Source organism: Dipodomys spectabilis, unplaced genomic scaffold (genome assembly GCF_019054845.1).
Source record: "Dipodomys spectabilis isolate Male_0828 unplaced genomic scaffold, ASM1905484v1 ptg000191l, whole genome shotgun sequence".
NCBI classification, from domain to species: domain Eukaryota; kingdom Metazoa; phylum Chordata; class Mammalia; order Rodentia; family Heteromyidae; genus Dipodomys; species Dipodomys spectabilis.
In genome coordinates this window covers 1,945,274-1,950,812 of record NW_024870868.1, presented here as the reverse complement: position 1 = coordinate 1,950,812, position 5,539 = coordinate 1,945,274, and positions in this window count along the sequence as shown.

The following is a 5,539-nucleotide window of genomic DNA, read 5'->3' as shown; positions in this document are numbered from 1 at the left end:
AAAAAAAATCAAAGAACTTTTTTTCTTCTTCTTTTTTTTTTTTTTGGTACCTTATATATATATAAAATTTTTTCTTTTCTAAAACTTTTATTAATCTTTAATTTTTGCCTTTTTTGAAAAAAAATTATTTTCCAGTAACTTATTTTTTCCTCTTATAATTTTTATTTTAGGAATACGTGAATGTGCGTTTTTCTTCCTTTTCTTGTCTTCTTTCTCTTTTTCTTTCTTTTTTAATTATCTTTTTGTTTTTTGTTTAGCTCTACTGAACTTCTGTTCTTTTTTTCTCCCTTTCTTATCCTTTTCACCTTTTCCTCTCTTTTGTTCTTCTTTATGTGACTTAACTCTTGTCCTGCACATCCTCAGATAAACCCGTAGTTAACTAGTAGACCCTATCTCCCATTGTGTACACACTTAATCCACAAATTTATTACTCAATTCAAAACCTCTGAGACTTAAATTCATTAATAGCAGTACTACCTCTTTATACCTATATAATATTTTAAGCATTTTTTTAAGTTTTTCACATCTCCTCTATGCCCCTCCCCTTCTCCCAATATATTCACATTCCCCTCTAAATAGATTGTCTTTTAATCTCCATAATAATATTAATTTTTACGTTTCTATTTTTTCTGGTCTCTTTCCATTTCCCTTTCCCTTTCATCTTTTTCTCTCTCTCTCTACTTGCATCCTACCCAACCTATTTCCTGCATTGAGATTAGGACATAGTTAACTCTCCCTGTGCCTCCCCACACCAATCTATTCCTAATTTTTACTCACATCTCTCCCTAACCCTAATAATTTCTGGTTTTCCAAATGCTTCTCTGCGGTTCAAAGCCCATTAACATATAGTTGTTTGATGCTGACTAGATGTATCTCTTGAACTAGATTGTATCTGTAGACTATTGACTGTACAATGCAAACTTTGGTTGATGGTTGCCTTAAGATAGTGTTCTAGCACAACACTGGTGTTATTTTCATCTTAAATGGGCAGAGTAAGCCAAAAAAACACAAGAAATATGGCAAATCCAGTTATCTCAATTCCCAATCTTGATAACCAGGGGACAGAACAGATAATGAATAATCCAGAGGAAAGTTCCCAAATAGCTCTACAAATACTGCTGGCAAACATGATAAATGAAAAGTTTGACAACTTACAAAGGACTCTGTATGAGTGTGATAGGGAGAGAGAGGAGGCATCCCAAAAGTTTATACAGGAATATCATAAGCGTGAGGAAGCTACTCAAAAACTGATACAAGATTTGCGTGAGCAACTTGAGAATACTCAAAGAGAAAGGGAGGAATGGCCTGAGCATGCTGAGAACACTCAAAGAGAACTGCAGGAATCCCATGAACGGGAGGAAGTTGATCAAACAGTAATACAGGAATTGAGAGAGCAGATAGAAAATACACAAAGATCACTAAAGGTATTCATGGAATCCATTAACAAAGAGCTGAAGGAAGTCAGGGACACCACAAAGGGAATGCTGAATGGAACCCAACAGAAGGAATGGGAGTCCAAAGAAACCATAACCAATCAACTAAGTGATTTGAAAACAAACACTGAACACCAAATTAAGGAAGTAAAGAAATTCATGCAAGACTTAAACAGAGCTTCAACAAAGAACTTGAAGCCATCAAAGCCGACCAAATGGAAGGAAAAGAGATAAAAAACAAAATAGAGAGTCTTGATAGCAGGTTAGAACATGCAGAAGATCGAATCTCAGGGATTGAAGACAGCCTAGATATTATAGAGAAAGAACATACAACCATCCAAGACAAGTCCAAGAAATATGATAGATCTATCCAACACCTGGAAGACACCATCAGAAGGCCTAATCTAAGGATAATGGGTGTAGAGTAGCACCTATAAACAGAAGTTAATGGTCTAGGGAATTTGTTTAACAGGATCCTAGCAGAGAACTTCCCAAACATATAAAAAGATAGGCCTATTCATATACAAGAAGCTTTTAGAACCCCCAATAGACCAGAGCAGAATAGGACATCCCACTGCCACATTATAATCCACACAGGATCAACTCAGAACAAGGAAAAGATCCTTAAAGCTGTCAAGGAGAAAAGGTTAATCACCTATAAAGGGAAACCAATTAGAATCACCTCAGATTTCTCAGCAGAGACAATCAAAGCAAGAAGAGCCTGGAATGATGTATGCCATGCCCTAAAAACAAACAACTATCAACCAAGAATACTGTACCCAGCTAAACTCTCCTTCATAACTGAAGGTCAAATAAAAACCTTCCATAGCAAAGAAAAATTGAAACAATACATCTCCACCACACCAGCCCTACAAAAGATTCTTAATGGTGTCCTACACATAGAAAACCAACAAGACCACAATAAAAGCCAAGAAACTGCACCCAAACTGAGAATCCAAGAACCATAGGAAGAACCCAGTTTTCACAGCCCCCAAGAAGGTAGATAACATGGCAGGAACTCCCAAATACCTCTCAGTCCTATCTCTTAACGTTAACGGACTGAACTCTCCAATTAAGGGACATAGACTCTCTAGTTGGATTAAAAAACAAGACTCTTCTATCTGCTGCCTTCAAGAGTCACATCTTGCCCGTAAAAACAAACACATTTTCAATGTTAAAGGCTGGAACAAAATCTACCAAGCAAACGGCCTCCATAAACAGGCGGGAGTTGCAATCCTAATATCAGAAAAAATAAACTTCAAATTAAAATTCGTGAGAAGAGATAAAGAAGGTTGCTACATACTAATTAAAGGATCTCTCCTTCAGGAGGATATTACAATTCTAAATATCTATTCGCCAAACAATGGCGGAAGAAGAAAGAAGGATGGCCAGTAGACACATGAAGAAATGTTCAACATCCCTAGCCATAAAAGAAATGCAAATCAAAACAACATTGAGATATCACCTCACACCAGTTAGAACGGCAAAAATCAAGAACTCTAACAACAACAGATGCTGGAGGGGATGTGGACAGAAAGGAACCTTACTTCATTGATGGTGGGAATGTAAACTTGTTCAACCACTTTGGAAAGCAGTATGGAGGTTCCTCAAAAGACTTCACATAGAACTCCCCTATGACCCAGCAATCCCACTTTTGGGCATTTACCCAAATGTTTACAAACAAGACCACATGAAAGCTACCAGCACAACTATGTTTATTGCAGCATTATTTACCATAGCTAAGATATGGAACCAAACCAGATGCCCCTCAGTAGATGAATGGATCAAGAAAATGTGGTATATATACACAATGGAATTCTATGCCTCCATCAGGAAGAATGACATTGCCCCATTTGTTAGGAAATGGAAAAACTTGGAAAAAATTATATTAAGTGAAGTAAGCCAGGTCCAAAGAAACGTAGGTCCCATGGTTTCCCTTATTTGTAATATCTAGTATATGTATGAGTCAAGCGGAAAAGGTCAGATAATATGATGTCAGGAAAATGAACCCTTAGATGTGTATTTTAATGTTTTTTTCTTTCATGCACGTGTTTCTAACACATTTATAAGATTATCTCTTTGTTGCTTTGTATGTCCCTCCCCCACAGTATAACCCCTGCTTTCACTATATTTGATGTCAGTATAACTTGTGGAGGAGATGGGGAAAAACCTATTGTTTAAGGATACAGGTGGACCTGTTTCAACAATGAGAAGTACAAGTTGTCATGTCCATAAGGAGCTTTACAACGTCGGTGCGGGGGGGGGGGCTGAGGGGGGGGGTAAGGGGGGAAGGAGAAGGATTGGGATTGGGGGGGAAGGGGGAGGCTGGGAAGGGAGGTGAAGGGTAAACAAAGGAGGAGGCTGCAATGCTTGGTAAAAATGTACACATTATCCTGCCCATGTAATTGTAACCCCTCTGTACAGTATGTTCACAAATAAAATTAAATTAAATTAAAAAAAAAAAGAATTCTTAGATGGAATTCTATGCCTCCATCAGAAACAATGACATTGCCCCATTTTTTAGGAAATGGAAACACTTGAAAAAATTATATTAAGTTAAGTAAGCCAGGCCCAAAGAAACATAGGTTCCATGGTTCCCTTATTTGCAATAACTAGAATTTGTCTGAGTCAAGTAGAAAAGGTCAGATAAGTTTATGTTAGGTGAAATGAACCCCAAGATAAGTATTCAATTTTTTTTTCTTTCATGCGATTATTTCTAACATATTTATAAGATTATTTCTTTGTTGTTTTATATGTCCCTCCCCCACGGTATAACCCCTGCTTTCACTGTATTTGCTGTTGGTATAATTTTTGGAGGGGGAGGGAAAAAGCAAATTGTTTAAATAGAGATACAGGTGGGCCCATTGCAACAATGAGATGTACAAGAGGTTATGTCGAAAACCAAACTTTACAACTTTGGCTATGGAGGGGCGGAGGATTGGGTGGGGGGGGGAGAGGAGGGGATGGGGAGGGATGGGAAGTGGAAACAAAGGAGGAGGCAACAATGCTTGATAAGAAATGTACTCATTATCTTGCCCATGTAATTGTAACCCCTCTGTACAATATTTTAACAATAAGAAAAGAATTCTTAGAAGCCATTGGTTAAAAACTTAGTAAAGAACTGCCCCAAGTACCCAAGGAATATATTTTGATGATACAATTTAAATACTTAAACTTCAACAGAGAAGCAAAAAGTTTAAAAACTATTACACAGTAAAGAAATAAATCAGAACATATTACTATAATAATCATTAGACAAATTTTTAGTGGTAGTCAAATATGTAAGAAATGAGGCAATTTGCCATTCGTTTGCACTTTAGAAGTGAGAAAGAATTTTCTAGATCCTTTTAAATATATCGTAAGTTTAATGAAGAAACTATTCTGTCACATCATATGATAATCAGATAAAGATTATATTAGAGCAAACAACAGATTCTACTATGTTTTGGATGTTAAGGTATATACATATTTTGGTGGGGATTTCAACTTGGTGTATTGTTCTTGCTAGGCTGGCATCATATCAGTTGTTAATTTTAGGATAGGGGTTCCCTTTCCACAAGAACATGCACCTGATCTGTTCTTTTAGTTTTCCCATCATCAAAGGCATCAGAGTTACACTATCTACCAGACCATCAGTCCTGCAGTCCTTCCAATTTTAGTCTCTAGATAGTGCAGGATGGTGGAAATGATCCAATGCACCCAGTTATAGATTAAGGAAGTCCACTAAAATGTGGCCTGGGTTCTGTTCTCAAGCCTCCTAAGTAGTTAAGAGTACAGTTGGGAGCCCTGCTGCCAAGCAGTAAATATTTTTAAGCAATTAGACATATATGACTTAGACTTGTGATTACCTCAGGAAAAGTATAAAACAGCAGTGAAGCATAGAGGACAGGCAACATTTTAAATAGCTACTCAGAGATTGAATCAGCTTAGCTAGCTACTCAGGAGGCTGAGATATGAAGACCACTGTTCAAAGCCAGTCCAATCATGACAATACATGTGATTATCTCCAAAGAACCATAAGTGGAGTAGTGGCTCAAGTGTTAGACTACTATCCTTGACCACAGAAACTTTGGGATAGTGTCTAGGCACTATCAAGCCTCAGCAAT